This window comes from Grus americana, chromosome 15, assembly GCF_028858705.1.
Source record: "Grus americana isolate bGruAme1 chromosome 15, bGruAme1.mat, whole genome shotgun sequence".
In the NCBI taxonomy this organism is placed as follows: Eukaryota; Metazoa; Chordata; class Aves; order Gruiformes; family Gruidae; genus Grus; species Grus americana.
This window is the reverse complement of record NC_072866.1, coordinates 13,640,169-13,659,029: the sequence shown is the minus strand read 5'-3', so window position 1 is coordinate 13,659,029 and position 18,861 is coordinate 13,640,169.

Sequence of the window (18,861 nt, the reverse complement as noted above, 5' to 3'; positions counted from 1 at the left end):
GTGAGAGTCACAGTCCTGCTGGGATACAGCCAGCTGTTCCCAGGAATGAATCTCAAGTAAATTAACAAACACCACACAAACCTGTCAATTGAATCATTCTTGATTACTGTAAATGCTGGGCTACCCGTTAAGGGGTTTCTCCCTCAGTGCAGAGGGAGTTTCTTTATGTACTGTGTACGTAACTGGGGCAGTGACACCTCATCCTCCAGATGGAGGGTCCTTTGGTACCCATGGGAGTGGCCAACTTGGACCAATGAGTTTGAAGCGGTGGAGAGGTCTAAGGTGGTTTCCTTACATCTCTGAAGGTTCTATGGGCTTTCAAAGGGCTCATGAGCTATTTGGGGATAGCTCAGAGCATCCATCATCCCGTACCAGGCACATCTGCCTCTTTTTCCTTTTCAAGGCTTCTCCTTGGCACCAGCGTGGCCACTGAGTGGATCAAAACCCCATAGACCCTCCAGGACATCCCCGTGTGCACCAGCCATTTTCCACTTGGCAGGAGGACACTGAGGGGAGAACATCACCTCTGTGGAGATGAGAGAGCTGGAAACATGTTGCGTTGAAAGCAGAAGAGCTTCTTATACCAGATAACAGCAGTTTACAGAGGCTTGTAGACAACATATAATAATCAACATGCTGCGTAAGAAGCAGAAGGTCTTGGCTGAAGATCTGTCCATCCAGTGTTTGTCTTTGTGCTTGAGCTTTGATGGTGCATCCAACCCTACTGTGCAAAATTACGGACGTCCTCTCATGGGTGGAACTGCAGCCAAATCACTGACTGCTGGCAAAGCCATGGCAAAATTCAGCTGGGGCTGTCTGCCTGCATTGCCGGTGGGTGATGGGTGTCCTGGAGTGAAGGTGTGAGAGATGACCAAGCTGCTGAACAGCAAAGAAATGGGAGTTGAAAGGCCAGTTGAGTGAGAACAGGTGGTGGAGAAACACAGAGGACAGGGCTGGAGGTTGTTGACTGCTGCAAATAACAACAACTTGGAAACAACAGAAGGGAAGGCAAAAACACATTAAAGAAGGGAGAAAATGGACTGTCAAGAGATAAGACTGAGCAAAGGGAGAATGTGGTCTGGGAAAAGCTGGAGAGGGCATCAGAGGGAGGGAAGGGAATGTCTGTGAGGTGCCTGAGGGTGGAGGATGGAAGGTACACCAAAAAGACTGTCCTGGCCCCAGAGTAAGAGCTCTGGGTCTCACTGTCACCTTCCCCTGGTCAAGCAGTGGCCTGGTCAGCAGCCCATGCTCCTTTGTGCCGTATGAAACATGGCCCATCACCTGCAGCTGCTGGCCTGAGGTGGGAGCAGCAGTTTGTGTCTGAGGAGTGTTGGATGGCTGTGCGAGACACTGCTCATATCTTCAGGAGGATCTGACTGTTGGCAGTCTTAAAATTAGAAATGGCCTTAAAACACCTTGCCTCGGGTGGTGTTTGTTCAACGTCCCTGTTTGTGCTTGTAGTTGATGATGGAAAAGAGCAAGGAGGAGCAGTGCAGCATCACCTTGATCCCATGCAGCAGAGCCCATTGGGATAAATCAGGGTTCTTCCTATGGAGGAAACATCCTGCTCCGTGCAGCGTGGCAGATGCCTGGGCAGAGCAGGGAGCCTGCGTGGGGCTGGGGACCGCTCCTCCCCTCCCCTCCACAGGACCAGATTTGCAGGAGGGTTGTTGCATTGCTGCAGAGGGACCAGTGGCAAAGGGTGAGGGCATTGGTGGGACATGCCTGAGACATAAATTTTTCCCAAGTAACGAGTGACAAAAGGAAATGGCCTCAAGTTGTGCCGGGGAGGTTTAGATTGGACATTAGGAAGAATTTCTTCACTGAAAGTGTTATCAAGCACTGGAACAGGCTGCCCAGGGAAGTGGCTGAGTCACCATCCCTGGAGGTGTTTAAAAGATGTGTAGACATGGTGCTTAGGGACACGGTTTAGTGGTGGACTTGGCAGTGTTAGGTTTAGGGTTTGTCCTGATCTTAAAGGTCTTTTCCAACCTAAACAATTCTGTGATTTTATGCACAAAGCTCTTGGTGCCTGTCGTCAGACCATCTCCAGGCCTGATCTTTTGCCAGGTCTCCATAGGGAGTTTTGGTGCTGGTGCTGGTTTGTTCAGTTTCGAGCAGCCTGGGACTATAAGCTTGACACATCCCTAATTGACAATTGAACCTAAATTTGATTCCATGCAAGTCAGCAGACTTAGCACCAGGTTTCTGCTTGCATGAGAACGTGGTTCAAACTGCACCGATGTCAAGGACTTGCAACCAGAGCAGCCCCGCTGACTTCAGGGAGAGCAGGATTAGTTCCAGGATGCAGGATTTTGCTCAGGAGGGTGCGTGGGAGAGGGAGCGTGGCCGTAACCTTATCAGTGGTAAATCTCTGTCTATCTGGATATTAGCAATGTGTTTCCCCAGCTGCGTCAGTATATGTGTTTGTGTATACAGACTCAATTTATGTCATTTTGTAAGCAGATAAGTGTTTGTGCCAGACTCCGTGCGATTTTGTGAAAGGCGTGCTTACATGTTTGGATAGATTTAATAACAGCATGCATGTGTGCGTGTTTATATTTAGACAGGCTCATGGGAAAGGCTCAGCACGCAGGGAACAGCATCGGGATGGCCTGGCCGGGGAGGGTTTCTGGAGGTTTGGAGCTTGGTCTGCCTTTCATGTGGGCAGCAATAAGGCTGGGTCTGCCCATGTCCATGCGTGGGGCATTGCTGACCCCGCGTCCCGGGTGTCTTGCACGGTCGGTGGTGCTCCTGCACATGATTTATGTGTGTGCGTGGTTTCTGCGCTGAGTGTGAGACAAGTGTGTATGCCATTTAATTTTGGTGGATGCCTTGGGAGGATGGATTTGCAAGATTTCCGATGGGCAGATACAGAAGAGCAATGTTCATGGACCCATAACAGCACCCCTTCGTATCCTTCAAAATTCTGTGTAGTGCAGATGACATGGGCATAAATGCACAGATGAGCGTGTACTACAGATCTAAACAGCACCGACAGGCATGTGATTTTTATGCTGTTCCTGACTCATTCCTGCAGCGTGCAGCCCGTCCCAGGTGCAGGGCGCTTCCCAGCACATCCCAGTACAGCTGAGGCACTACTTCATGGAGTCAAGCAAAACTCTGTCTCATCATGAGGTCATACGCAGCAAGTCTGCTGTATACCGAGGCCCATTTGTGGCTGGAGAAAGCAGAGTCACTGGCTGTTTAATGCCACACGCTGCGCCTTGCAGCAGGTGCGTCGCACTCACAGACACACATTTCCAAGAAATATCTTTCTGTATTTGAAATACCTGCGTTCATCTCACGGCTTTTTGCACGCGTTTGCCCAGCGGGTTTGCAAACGGGGTCTGCCACGGGATGGCCTCGGGGTGGGTTTTGCCGGCGGGGTGCTTTGCGGGGGGGGGGCAGGGGTCTTGGTCCCCATTGTGCTGCTGCTGGGGATGCAGGCGTCGCGCTCCTGCGCCCGAGCCCTGCCGCCCGCTCGCTCGGCCACCGCCCCAACTTTTGTCCTGCCGTTTGACATCTGTGACTTTTAAGGCGACGCATCCCCAGCGCAGAGCCCCGCTCGGCCCCACCACCCCGGGCTGCCATCCAGCAGCATCTGCCAGCCCCGGCCCCCGTCACCACCGCCGCTGGCACCCCCATCCCGCCGGCTCCCCGCCGCTCCTCCGCGCTGGCAGGCAGCGAGCGGGATCAATAAGAAACCTTCGACTCCTCTATTTACAAACTAGCTGCCTTCAGCAGCCAGGCTGTTTAAGCACTTCATTCCCATTCAGGAGGGCCATCTGCTGCCTTTTGCTGTAAGTCTCTCTGAAAACCTCAGCCTTGACAAGCTCGAGATATGTCAGCGCAGTTATCAGCGGAAAGCAACATCTGCCGTGCCTGACACCCACTATTGTAGGCCATTTAATCTGTCCCCCTCCTCCCTTTAACTGCAGACAACAGCTCCCTATATTATATTTTCCCACTCAATTAGCACTATCATCCTGCTGAAATAGAGGCCAATTTACCTTTAATGACATCATTGTTAGGAGAGTGGCAGCCCTGGCCGGTGGCTGGCGGGAGGCAGCCCGTCTCCGCGGCTCGGCGGGCGCGCGGGCAGCCTATCCGCGCTGCCTTCACCCCGACCGCAGACATTGTTTCCGACAGTTCGCAGAGGCAGTGTGGCGGAAAATTGAGTCCAGATTCATTAGTTTTTTTTTTTTTTTCCCCCCCCTCTCTTCCCCCCCTCCCCCCCCCTTTTTTTTTTTTTTTCCGCCGTGCGCTGCTCAAGTCAGTTAAATTGATACATTTCCTAACAAAATTGAAGTGCTTTGTGCTGCCAGCGGAAAGCCTGGTGACCCTGCGCGGCCCACCGAGCAGCCAAAACGAGTTGATGGATCCATTAGGCCGCGCAGAATGCCTTCCCCCTCTGCCTCCGCTCCTGAGTGACACTGTAAATCTGAACCAATTTCAGTCCCTAATCATCATTACAAACCCCTCCACTGTTCATTTATTACTCTACAATTCTAATACAGCACACGACTGGGTCAGCGTGTGGGGAGCCGGCGCGGCTGTGGAGACAGGCTTAAAGAGACCATAATCCTTCCTGGGTTTTATCGGGGAAGCAAACCTGATTCGGCTCCCGCCTGGTCCCCACACGCCACTCCACGCCGCTGGTCCGGCCATCAGATGATGTCTGCCTGGCCCGGTGATGGGGAGCACGGGCTCTGGAGCCGGGAGGAGCTGGAGGGCAGAGGGGGAGCACACATCTGTTGGATGCGGGAATGAAAGTGTGCCACGCAAACCCCGCAAGGGATGGGGTGATGCTGGAAGGCTGGCATGGCCGCTCCGGCCCCTCGGCTATGGGATGGACAGGTGTCCGATGGGTGCTGCAGCCGTGCACAACAGCTGTGCAAAGCGGGTGTTTGGGTAGATGAGGAGCTGGCATACGCCTGGGAAGGACCATGAGGCTGGGGGATGTTGTGAACTGGGTGTTTATTGAGGTTCTCCATCAGTTTGGATTAAGTAAAGGACATCTTCTCGGAGCTGAAAAGCCTCAGTGGACATCCCTGCAGGGATGGGTCCTCCAGGCAGAGGTTGGTAGAGAGGCTGGTGGGACCCAGGTGATGCCAGCTCCCAGCCGCTTCCCGCCTGGCCATCCCTGCTCCCAGAGCCCGGGAGGTGCCACCCTGCTCCTGCCAGCTCGGCAAAACCTCGCCCCGGCTGCTGGCTTCCAGCATGGAGAGCGGATGCTGATTGAGTGCTTGACCTGCTAAGTGTGTTTGTATGCCTGGATCGAACACTTTTCTAACAGGCTGCCGAAGAATTTATTTATTTGATTTGATATGACTGATTTTTTTTTTTTCCTTTTTAGCAACATCTTGGTAGGTGTGGAAGCAATCAAAGAATCTAAAAACACACATCGTTGATAATCAGATTAATGGCATGATCAGGCATGACTTGCTAGTACCTGGGATTGCTTCAGGTGGAATCAGCAGTGGCTGGGGCAGTCATTGCTGGAGCAGGACGGGTCGCACGTGGGGACAGGCTGCTCCTGTGCTGGAGATGGGCTGGAGGACCAGGGGCAAAGGGGGTGAGCAGGGTGCAGGCACCAACAGTGCCGAGTCTAATCAGAGGCTGAGCAGGAGGGTACGCAATTAAGAAACTCGTGGCTGAAGTGTCCATTCTCTTCCCAGGTGGGTTTTACCCCTGTGGGGTTTTCTATGGAGGGTTATGTCCTCGCTTGACGAGGTGAGGGTGCAGGAATGGTAGCCTTGCAAAGGACTGTGATGGTCAAACCCTTCTTTGCAACTTGCTCCTTCAATAAAAGCCTGGGTAGCAAGTGTGGACCTCGTGGGAAAGACTGGTGCCTTCGCTGGGATGCCAAAACCTGAGCTCCCAAACCACAGATCTGCCTGCATGGTCAGGAGGATGTCAGACTCCAGAAGGTGTCAGTTTTTCTGCCAGTGACAACCAAAATGGGGCTTTTTCTGCAGCTCATGTGCCAGACGTGCATTTCGCTTCCTGCTACAGGGTCCCAGGCTCGAGGTCAGCCTCGTCTGGCAGGGAGACGTGACAGCTGCCAAACCATGCTGGGACCAACCAGCAACCCCTGTCAGCCCCGGCTGGTGCAGCTGCCTCAGCTGCTTCTCACGCTCACAGCAAAACTTCCCAAAGTTTTCTCTGCCCACAGTCCTCATTAAGAGCAGCAGCAGAGATTGTCATAAAAATGAAACAGCATTAAAAATGTATATATCAGGTAAGCGGTGCTGAAGCCAAGGGAGGTTGGTCGCGGGGTTTCCTGGGGTTTTCTGTGACTGCTACAGAAAACGTGAGGATAAGTACTTTGGCCAGGGTGAACAACCCTCTGCTTGCAAAAATGGTCTTGGTGACCTCCACCTCCTGTCTTAGCCCCAAATCAGCACTGGGGCAGGATCAGCTCATTTCCAAGCTGGAGAGGAGAGCAGCAGCTTGGCAATGACAGCACCGCTCCCTACGGGCAATGGCCACGTATTTTTGGAAGGTCTCTGTTCTGTTCTTTACGAGGTCAATCTGCGGGTGAATCGCCCTATGCTCATCACGCCCACGTACAGATATTTCTGTGGACCTGAGCCAAGCGCCGGTTCTGTGACGCAGCTCCTGTACGTCAGTGTGTTGGACCTTAGCGCTTCCTCTCTGTTTATAGCCCGTCGGATGCCTCTCAATCCGCACTGTCGTTAATGCTCATATCTAAGGCAGTCTGGATTAGTTTCTCAAGTAGCATTTTGCAAGGATCAATATCAAATGCTTTGCTGAAGACTAGATGCATTACATCTTCTGCAAGGCCTTTCATCCACTAATTTTGTAATTTGATCCAAAAAAGAAGCTATCAAGTTGGTCTGGCATGACTTGTTCTTTATAAACCAACGTTGTTTATTGCTTGTGATTCGGTTATCCTCTAGGTGCTTTCAAACACGCCTGAACAGCCCATTAATGCCTTCTGTGACGCTGGGTTTGACGAAACCCAGCCGAACCTGCTGCTCGCAGAACTGGGTTCAAGCACAGCTCACCAGCAGCTGCCGGGACATATGTTTGCCGTGCACACCAAGGGCCTGATTCATCTCTCACACCGACGTAAGGCAGGAGTAAGTCAGCTCAGCAGCAGGCTCGAGCATCCAGAGGCAGGTTTGATGCAGCAGATGTTGTGTTTCTGTTGCAGGCAGTATTCCTGAGCTTGCTTTTACCTGCTGTTTCCCACCGTGACCCACAGGATCAGACGTAAGGGCTTCTCTTGGGGCAGTGGGGTAGAAATTTCTGGCTATGTCATCGGTGTTTTATGCCATTCAACTGGATGGTTCAAACCTTTGGGTGACTGGTTCAAATTCTAGTGTAAAGGCATTTGGGCTGTGTCCAAATCCGTCCTGGTAGAGTGCCTGCTGCAGAAAATGTGAGGATAAATACTTTGCAGCAGTGTGTTAGCATTTGCGTTTGCTCTGGTCACAAAAGTATAGCTCTGGTGCTTCCTATAGTATAGCCTGGTGCTTGGTCCAGACCCCTTTCATCTTCTGGGGGCATTTAATTCAATTCCGGGGCCCCTCACCTGGTGATGATGTTATTCCAGGGACTCTCTGCACACAGTCATTGGATCATGCCTTGGCATTGCCAAGACCAAGGACACCCTCCCCTCCCTGATTTCAGTGGAACAAAGATGCTGAAGGAGCCCAAGAGGTACCGCAGCCTCTGTGTTGCATTAGCTATGTTTCCATTGCCTACGGAGCTCTGCTGCTGTATGAATAATGGAGCTGACACAGCACCTTCTGGGATATGTTTTCTACAGTTTCATAAGACCTTCAGTAACTGCCCGATGGTACCTCGGCACAGCCAGCCTCCCCGCGATCTGTAACGCTGACAGCTCAGGAGGCTTTTGAGGGATATGGCATACAAGAGTGAGTTTCCAGAGTATTGCATGGGCTTGGGGTTGTATTGCTCCCTGCTGACTCCCCAGGCTCACGCAGCGTTGCAATACTCTGAAAATTAACTCCTTTACAGCATGACGCTCAAATCACGCTGCCCAGGGGAAAGCAGGATGGATCCAGCCCGGTGGGATTGGTTGCAGCACATGCTGCTGGTATAGCCTGCTGGCCAAGCAGCCTTGCTCCGGCTGACAGTCCGGCTCTGGCACAACCCTCCAAAGCCCGCTATGGCTCACAGTTAAGCCAAGGAAAAGATTAATGGGACTCATTGTAATCTCTTCTGGCATCCCAAGAGATTAAAATAGTTTGTTTCACTGCTGGAGCATAATCTTGAGAAGGGGAGAATTAGCCTAAGGAGGATCATGGTGAAGGGTCCTTAACAGTGTGATTTAGAAAGTTCATCTGACCCAGGGTGCTGATGATCTTACTCTAGTTGAAAATACACTGCGAACCAAACCTCTTCCCCCCTGCAGCTGGGACTTTGGATGGATTTCAAGGAAAGAAAAGGCAAACAAAACCCATCCATGGGCACAAGGAGTCTGTAAAAATGGACACACCTCTGCAAAGCTCAGAAGCAGAGGACTTTGCCATGTGTTTTCCCTCAGACCTGCATTTTTCTCCTTGGGTTCAAGCCAAGCTCACCCAGAAAGGCTGGGAGCCTTTCAGAGACCATGAATTTCTGAAGGTAAAATCTTTTGCATTTATGGACACCAGCACATCCAAGTGTTGCATGACAATGGCAAGCAATAACCAGCGTCTCGCCCTATAAAACAGATGTGAAGGAATCATAATATGACCTTCATTCATTGTTAACAGCGTTTATCATGCATTAGACCCAAAAACGGTCTCTTAAGGTCATCCTTAAGGATGAGGCTTTGGGCAACGTGGTCTAGTTGAGGGTGTCCCTGCCCGCAGCAGGGGGGGTTGGAACTAGATGATCTTTAAGGTCCCTTCAAACCCAAACCATTCTATGATTCTATGATTCTATGATCCTTTTCCCAGTGGAAGGTCTGGCCTGTTGTAGGAAGCAATGCTTTGGTCTGGGCCTGGAGCTTTGGTGTGGGCTGTTGCAACACCCTGATCTTGAAGCTGTTTGCGCAGATGGAGCTCTCAATGGGTGGCGGGAGAAATGCAGTGGGTGATGGAGGGTGCCTGCACGGCGAGCATGGGGATCTCCCTCAGAGCAAAAGTCTGCGACTGTGAAGCCCAAGAGGGAGCTGCAGAGCGTTTAACATGACCAAATTAACCCCTGTGGACAGGCAAACACTTGTTTACACAGCAGAGAAAAGCAGAGATGGAAATTTATGGTGTCACTAAAAGAACTTCTCACCTGGAGTACAGAGAAGAGGAAAGAGATAGCAATATTTCCCACTGAAAGGAGGAAGAAAAGCTCTTAACAAATCAATACCCTTATTTAGTCAATAAACCCACAAAACAACCCCTCCAGGGGATTAACATGGAGAAAATTCACAGCTTGCAAACAGGCAGGCTCCAATTCTGGCCTTTGACAAGACGGTCGCAGTAAATGCGCTCGTCTCTCTTGGTCGCAGGGAGTTCAGCGTGGGGCTGGTCTGTCGGGAGCGCACGGGGCCGGGGGAGGCTGCAGGCTGAAGCTGCGCACCCGGGAGCACTGGCGAAGGGGTGAAGGGTCTCGGGAGCGCCCCGTTGCGAGGACGAGCGCGTTAACTCGGGTTAACGTCTCTTCTCGGCGTGGTGCATTGAGCACCGCTGGCTTTGGCGCTGTTATGCTGGGGAATGGAAAGGAGGAACAGGGTCCGGGCAGGGATGCTGCAGACAGGCTGGGAGTGTGCCTGGGGCAAACCTTGGCAAGAAATGCATGAAACAGCTCTCAGCAGTGGCTCAGCGACATGTCTGGCAGAAGTGAAGAGGCACTTTAGCTTATAGATAAGTTTGCAGGGCTGTGAACCTCCAGCAGCCAACAGCTGGAGTCAGAAACTCATGAAATGGCCCTATGATGTGCAAGATGTTAAGAAATTAATTTGAAATGCTTTCTTTTTTTTTTCCCCACCTAAACATATATATTTATTTTCGCTTAGCCTGCAGGCTTTACATCTTCAAGTTTTTCTCTGTAACCATGAACTAGAAATTTGCTTGGAAGAAATCCAAATTGTTGTCTTATTCACAACATTTCAAGAGCCGGAGCCTTGGAAAAACCGTCTCTGTCATTACAGCGCTCATGGTAGAGTCCCAGGAGCTGCCACACCAGAAACACAGCCAAGCAGCACCACGGCACGGTCTCCCAGCACCTTGCAGAGGAATCCACCGCCCTTAAGCAGCACGAGTGCTGGATACCAGTTATCCCAAAACAAGTAAAATTAAGGCTTTTGTAGCAGTTTCGTTCCATCACAAATGAGCCTTTGGCCCTTTTGAATTTGTCTTCTCCTTCTGTCCTCAGCCCAAGTCCCTGCAAACCCAGCTGTCCACACCAGACCTGAGAGGAGACACTGACCACAGGAGCCAGCAGGGACTTCCTGATGAATCAGCAGAACAAATGTAAGTCCTGTAGGACTGTGCCTGTTAGACCGATGCTGTCTGACATACACAGATAAATGCATTATTCCTTGACCAGACACCACAGGAACACATCAGCATTAACCCTGCCTTGCTTAACTCTTTACCTTCTACAACAGATGACTCCGCTACAGAGGAGAAGAGGGGATTGCAAACCGCTGAGAAGCGGTAGCTCTGCTATCACATTGTACGGACCCCTGTGGCTTAGAGGTGACAAATTCTGTCTCTGAGCTGAGCTTTGCCGGGACCAGTAGCTGTTTGGAAGCCAAAGACTCTGCTCTGGGGCTGTACTGCTGAGCCGCTCGGCCATGCCTGCACCCCAGGGTGATGCCTCCATCCACTGAATGGATCAGAAGCTGAAAGAGAAACTTTGGGCCAGAATTTACAGGCAGAATTTTGGGTGGAAAACTAGAGGAATTCAAGCAAAGCCAATGGCTTTCCTTAGTGGTATCCAAGACCTCCATGACCTGATGGAGCAGAGAATTATTTCCTTCTGGGTCTATGATTTTCTCCACAACATGGTTGCAGACTGTAACGTGTGTTAAAAGGGAGACATCCTCAGTCAGGGCTCACCAATGTCGCTCCACTGAACTGCGAGATGTTCAGATTTATTCCAGCCAAGTCCTGGCCCAATATATATGTTTCATGTTATATTTCATTTTTTTCTTCTCCTCTTTCCTCTGATGCTGTTCACTACCCAGAGCATCTGTCAAGAAATGAAGCACTTGTTAGTATACGATAGCACCTGTCCTCTTGTGTTTTTGAGAAAGCTCATGCTTGAAATGCAGTCAGAGGTTGAGTTATAGGCAATACCTGACTGTTTCAGTTCAAATCTGGCTCCTAATTTTGTTTTGGAGCTGAACATTCACATTTGGGAAAGCTCCTGCCTAATCTTATTTATACTCTGATAAAATACGTGAGTCCCAGTATATATTAATACTTCCTATTCTGGCTCCCTCCAGAGACCGGGAAATTTTTGTACTCACTTGGGTAAGATTCAGCAGACCTACACTGAGTTTAGAGATGTGGGGACCCAGGCATGGAAAGTATGCAGGAGAATTTGCACCCAAATGTCTCTCTGCTTTGGGTACCTGGGTTTGCATCACGAAGCTGCTGAGAAAAGTCATCAAGAACCAATGTAGGCTCTTCCTGCATTTGGAGAAGAGGTTCAGAAATTCAGTCAGGGACAAGTCATATAATAAGTATGCAAGAGGCTGCCACCGTGGTGTAAAAGTGAGGAACACCTTTGTATCTAGGCTTTCTCAAGAAACCCAGATGTCTCCAAAATGAGTATCTGGCTCCAGTCACCTGGCTCCAAAGCCCTGTCAGACCTTGGATGTAGGGGCCAGACCCCAATCTCAGCTCTGCTGGTGAATCCAGAGCATTTCTATCATAATCTCTATGCCGAGATTTATGCCAGCATAGGTAGGATTGCATCCAGGCCCCTAACAGCTAATGCGCTAGTAATTGGATGCAAATGCGCTGGGGTAGGCAAGGTACGGGGGGGATTTCAGAAAGATAAAGGCACCTCAAATACGCTATATAGACAATCTGTGTTTCCTGAAAGAGAGACATCTGTATCTCTAAATTTAGAAACGATACTCTCTTTCCAGCAGGTAATAAACCAGCAAGCGCTGTACATATTTTTTTCTATTTTGAATTCTGTTAACTGACAATTTAACCTAAAATCCCTCGTATTTTCTACTTGTTCAGCTGTAAATAGAGACTGACAGTTTATTTTCAAACATCCTGGTTAAAAAAAAAAAACCACCCAGAACCCACCAACATTTGAAATAAATACTTATGGGTCCATGACAGACTACAGACGTGCAGTCAATGCTCCGCAGCAATCTCTTGGAGCTGTCACACTCCGTGATCAGTCTTTTACAAACACAAACACTGTTGATTTCTTATCAAATGTAAAACCTCCGCAGCTCTTTCGTAAATGGTTACCGTGAGCATGAAATCGACATTGTGAATCACATGTGACACTGCCTTGTCTGCTTGTAATTGAGCTGCGCGGGGAAGGCACCAGCCTCGCACGCGTCCCGCTCCCCGGCACCCTGTGAGGAGGGAGGATGAGCGTGGGCTGGTTGGGTGCTGGGGGCATTTGCTGCTTTATTCAGTGCGATAAATGCTCCATCCCACCTGGGTGGTGGTTTCGGTTTCTGTGGGGTCATCGTGGGTGGGGTGCGGTGGGTTGAGAGGGGGATGTGGGTTTTTTTGAGGGAGGATTTGGGGTGGGAGGTTGCGTGGGAAAGGGGTTTTGGGTGCTGCTTGTGCCACCCCAAGTGGCAGCAGGGGAAGAGAGACTGGCATGATAGCAGGATCCCGTTCTGCCTGGGTACCCAAAGTGCCATCTGGAAACCAGGCTGTTGGGGTGTCACTGGCAAACACCGCAGATGAAGCCCGAGGGTCCCAGTCCCAGGAGTGGACCTGCTGGTGGGACAAGTTCCCCCCTCCAATGGCACCCGGGGTCTCCCTCCATTTCTGACCATGCAATAGGGATGGCGTCGTGTGTCCTGCCTGCTCAGTCCCAGCTCAGCTTGGACAGACAGAAGCCCTCATCCTCTCCCTTCCCAATTCCCACTATTTTTTCAGTGTAGCCCAAATGAGTAATTCCCTGGGTTAAAGTTTCCTGGGTGTCCCTCCAGGACCCGGCTTTAGTCCTTACTCTCCCACATCTGACACATGAGGTGGATCTGTTTTCTGAGCCTCCCTGACTTTGGGTCCAACTGGACAACCCCAAAATATTCTCCTCTTTGCACAGACATATTACCTAGCTCAGATCGGTACAATTGGGGTGACACAGAGATACAACAGAGTTATGAAACATTTACATAGAAACATTTTCTGCATCTCTATCTATAAATAAAACTATGTCCTATTAACCAGGAGGTGGAAGATGAGTAGAAATAGAGTGGTCTATCTATTTATATAATGATACAATCTATCTAAATAAAACTAATCTATTTTTCATGCCATCTATTTCTCTAATCTAAAATATACTCGTTACCATGGAGCAATGATGTCACTAAAATGAATGACACCCATAAATGCAGACGAGCTGTAGTTATTCTGATGATCCAGGACTTCTCTCTTTGCTCATTTGCTTAATTTTACACATGTGAGGAGTAGCTGGGAGCTAAATAGGATAACACCAGCAGCAAGCCAAGCAATGCTGCCGCTGACTGCAGACTCGGGGCCTCGCTCCGTGATGTATCGCACTCGGTGTGATTTTGTGTGCACGTGTGTGCCATGGAGGTGCCTGTGCACATCCACAAAAAGAAGTGCAAACGGACTGTCTTTCACAATTCACTGCCAGCATTTGCTCAGTTCTGGATAATTGCTGTTTTATTTATTAGTGTTCGGGAGCAGCACAGGGTTGGGTGCTGTGTGTGTTCTCCATTGTGAGAAGTTTAACTTAATGCAATGTTGCATTTAATTTATGGAATGCAGTCCGTTGCTATGGCATTGAGCACATAAAAAAACAATCAATAAATAAGTGAAATTGGTGTCAATGGGAATTTTGTACAAAGATGAGCAGTAGAGTATGACTCTTCATTTAGAAAGGCAAAGATACAATTTCTTTCACCCTTTCTGGATGTAGTTTAACCTCCCTCTCTTTGGAGAGGTGCATTTCCTGACCAAGAGATATGTCTGTTTTGATTTTACTCAAGAATAATAAAAAATGTTTTCCTTTTGCTGGATTTATTGAGACCTTTGACATTCCAGGACAGGATTTTCATATTCAAGACTGGAACTTACAGTCTAGAGCATCCAAAGGAAATGAAGTTGTGAATCAGTATGCCAATGCATTTGTGGGAAAGTCCTTCAAAATGCAAATAGTCATTATTTGGTGAGCCAGGCAGGCTGAAGTAAATCAGAAGTCTGCAGTACACAAGATCCACATACAGGACTGAAAAAAAAAAATAATCCATCTGGTCAAAAATGCCAAGGTGTTGCATCCTGTTGGTGTGGCCTGTGTGCATCATGGGGTTGCCCACAAGGTCACTTCTCCTCCACAAGGTCTTCTTACAACAGATGCTAATTCAGCAACATTGCATTGGGTTTTGTCTATGCAAAGATCAGAGGAAATATCTAAATCTGAAAAGGAAATCTCCCCCCGCCCCCCAAATCTAAATCCATTTTTTTTCCAATATCATCAGTCAGACAATTTAAACACAGACTCAAGTTAAAAATGGAGCTCTGTAAATTGTGGTGGGAAGTGGATATACGGATGTGGCCATATTAGGTGCCAAAGTGTTGCTGCATTTGGATCCAGAGGGAGACAACCGTACAGGAAGAGTGGATAAACAGGGAAGCAAGGCCTTACACGTACACCTTTTAAATAGAACCAGAACTACTGAAATCCCATAACTATCCAAGATCAACATTTCTTGCCTTCTGGGCAGCAGCTCTACCAGCTTTTAATGAATTATCCAAGTGGGGTAAACCTTTGCACCTCTCTTCCCTTTCCCACAGAGCTGCAGGAGAATTTGGGCAGGTGATTCCCAGGAGCTGAACACGCAACGTCCCTGATGAGACTGGGAGGACGAAGCCAGAGGTGGAAGCAGCACAGACCCAAGGTACTAATCTACGTTGTGCTATCAAAATAATCCGTATGCTCACCGGCCAGGCCCTAGCACCTGGAGGCCAGCTAGAGGGGATTTGCCACTGAGCTCCATGTTTAAGGTTTCCTGCATGCTTTATTGCTGCCATCCTTTTGGTTCTTTATCTTCCCCTTCCTTCCTCTGTAGAGGCTGAAGCTGTGACAGATGCATTTGTTGGCTTGATTCAGAGCCCACTGGTGCCAGCAGAAAACCTCCTCTGGACTTCAGCAGATTTTGGGATGGACTCCTGGCACCCGGCTCAGATGCGGTCCCCAGGACAGCCCCCCCATTGTGCTGACTCACATTCAGCATTTCCCACCTGGGAAAGCCCTGGGAACTCCCAGGGATGACTTATTTCAGAGGGTTGGCTTCTTGAAAGCTGCTGAGGACGGCAGTGGACTCAGATGCAGAGTTTCCCCATCCTCTGACAGTCTCCTGGCTCTCCCCGTGCCCAGGCACCTCTTGTGGGGTGAGGATGGGAGGGAGCAGCCCAGGATCACCCACTCTGTGGGAGAGCAGAGCTTACCAGAGACCGACAAGCCCCTGGCCAGCCCTGGCTCTCCCTGAATGAGAGGGGAGGGGAAAAAAAAAATCAAAACTTTAAGGTATATGAACTGTGAAATTAAATCGAAATACTCAAATAAGGAATCACATAACAACATAAGCAAAGATGTTTACCAGGGCTTGAAGTTAAATACAGATTTTTTCATAAACCCTAACACCAAATGCAATAAAGTTCTCTGGAATGTTAAATATAATTTACAAGGGAAAAAATGTGCCCTGCTGCCATAAACCATCTTGTGCTGTGTCCCTTTCCAGGGATCAGACCAGGAGCACAAGGAAACACGCACGGCGATACCTGGCTCAGGATTTCCCTATCCACAGTAATCACAACCGCACTCGGTGAGCGAGCAGCCCTTTCTCAATCCACAACGCAGCCAACAAACAGGAGCTAATTAATCTGCGCTGCAGCTCCAGCGAAGGGGCTGCCTGGAGTGGGAGCGTCGGGTCGGGCTGCTCGCCGGCGCAGAGTCCCAGCTGCCCCGGTACGGGGTCCCAGGCAGGCGGGAGCACGGCCCAGCGCCTTTCATCGCCCATCTGGACTTTGCAGTGCCTGCGCCGAAGCTGGAGAGTTCGGTCCAGGGACAATCACGGTCTCGCAGGACACTTATTCCTTGACTATTGCCCTTCTCGCTCCCCTGGCGTATCTGACATTAACACCCCGAACTGACAGCACAAAGGCGGCATCTGGATAGCATAGCCTGTGGCTCTGGAGTCACGGCTGGTGGACTTGTGGTGTATCCAGATATATTCATTAAAACACTAATCAAGCAGAAGCTCATTTGTGGAATTGTCTTTGAATTTAAAAGGGAAAAAAAAGATGGTCGAACTACAAAGCCACTGCAGTCCAGAAGTGCTCTTCCCATAAAAGACATCCGACAGCTCAGGCCAGTTAGCGTCAGCTCCACTCCTGGATGCCCGTACGGATTTGCCAGGCCCTGTCGAAATGCCAGGGAGTGACAAACCAGGCATGGTGGTGGCAAGCTGGGGACCAAGAGCTCCTCTGACATGCTGTGAGCTGCTCCCACGCATCTACACGCAGAGGCAGGTCTGTGTGTGTGTGTCTACATGGGTAGATCCTCTCCTGCGGTCATGTTGGCATGTGGCAATTATTAGAGGAAAGAATAGAAATATGCATTATATATAAAATAAAAAACCACACACTGAGACTATTTCACTGTCATATCCCTCTCTTGTGATGGGGTGAAAGGCTTTATCTCTTCCTTCTTGCCATCAAAACTCTGAGGCTGTGAATTGCTCCAAAAAGTGAATGTTCCCCCTGCAAGTGTATTCTTGATAGGAGTTTTAAAATTTCTAAATGTAAGAACCGATCCGTCTCATGTCCCCAGTGTCCACAGCTGCTTTAATAACAGCCACCATTTTCTGGGAGCAGAACCAGCACATACCAGTCTCTGTCCTTTTCATGATGTGGGCAACAAAGAGGGGGGGATGATGCTTGCATGGGGTCCAGACCCCAAATTTGGTACGTTTCATCCTGGACCAGTGGCAGATTTTAGCTTTTGGACCTGGACCGAGGACAGACCCTCCTCCAAGGGAGGGGAGGTAGACATGAATTGCTGGAGATGAACATTTATGCCCAAGGGAATTTTCCCCTCTAAAGACAGGTCGCTGGGTCTTGTTTGTACTGTGATCGGGGGCAAACCTCCACCTTGACTTCAGGAGAGTCTGAGGGCTGCTTGGGAGCTGAGCGAGTAGCAGAGGCACCCTGGCAGCTGGAGGGGATCAGTGGTGGGGTCCAGGGCTTGGGGGCAACCAGACTTAACCAAGAAAAATCCAACCTCTGTAAAAAAAACCCCGAAGCCAAAACCCGAATCCCCCAAACCTTACAGGAGAGAAAGTGCCCTCAAGACTAGCTCCCCACTAGCAACTTGGTTGGACAAGGAGATATATATGTGCTAAAACTAAACTAATTTTCAGCCTCTTGGAGGAAACAAAATGACTGTTGCTATCATGGTGTAGCGTGAAAGCCTGGGTCACGGGGGGACGGGAGACAATCCTTTGTTCCAGCAGTCCCAGGTGCATCATGTACTGGGCAGAACTTTAGCTTACAATTTGGGATTAAAGTAAATCCTAGTATTTTTCTGCATGCCTGCCCGCTCCCTGGCTCCCAGAGACTGCTGGGTAACTGCCTATTATCCAGTGGTTCCACTTCAGTGCCCTCCCCAATAAAACTTTTCATATCCTTATAAACGAACTAGATTGCCGTGTTATAAACATTTACACTGTGCTAACAGATCATCTCCGCACATCAGAATTGGCTAAATTCCCTTTTCCAGATGAATATATTGAAGGAGATTAGAGATATGATAGCTTTTCAGATTGCTGAACCCAGAGAAATTAGTTTAGTGAGCATTTACAGAGGCTAAATTGGAACCATTAAATAGTGGATTAAATTGATGGTACTTTCATTGTCTGTCCTTCGGTACTGCTGTAAAATCAATTAGCCGTCACTATTCCATTCTCCATATAGTGAGATTGTCAGCCTGGCTAGGAGCTGCAGAGCCTCACAGCAGTAGCAAGCAGTGTGAAAATACACCTATTAGGTGATGTGGCATGAAATAACATCATAGGGCAGAATGTCCCAGTGAGATTTATCCCAGCCTTATCTCTACTTTAACAGAGAGGGGACAGACAATAGACTCTGGTGACACTCTTATCCTCCGAACATGTGCACCGGGATGCTCTCTGGACTGACAATTATTACATTGCCTCTCGACTGTCCTGAATTTTGCATCGGAAATCCCCGCTTTGCCCCCCTCTTAAACTGGCAGTGTCCCACATTAAGAGCGGAGGATTTGAGCAGGTTTGCATCTGATTTGGGGGAAGAAAAAAAAAAAAGATACCAACTTTCTCCTGCTTGCTTTTGTTACAGCAGCTCTAAGTCCTCTGAGCTGGTGGATTTATTAGCACGTCTCCAGCCTGTTTCAGAGGCCACCACAGCTTTGCCACAGCCAGAGAAACTGAGGCACAGACACGAGTGTCCCAGCACCTCCCTGAGAAATCAGGGGCATGACACGGTCCAGAGTACCGCTGATGAGGACCACACCAATTACTTTCCAGCCCTTTTCAGCTACAGTTACTTCTTTTGCACTCTTTCCTACCTGGGAGTAAAAAAACAGAAAAGGGTAAATAAGTTGCTCCCAGGTCATGGGGTGAGCCGGAGCAGATGAGGTCTCTTCATCCTCAACCCACCAAGT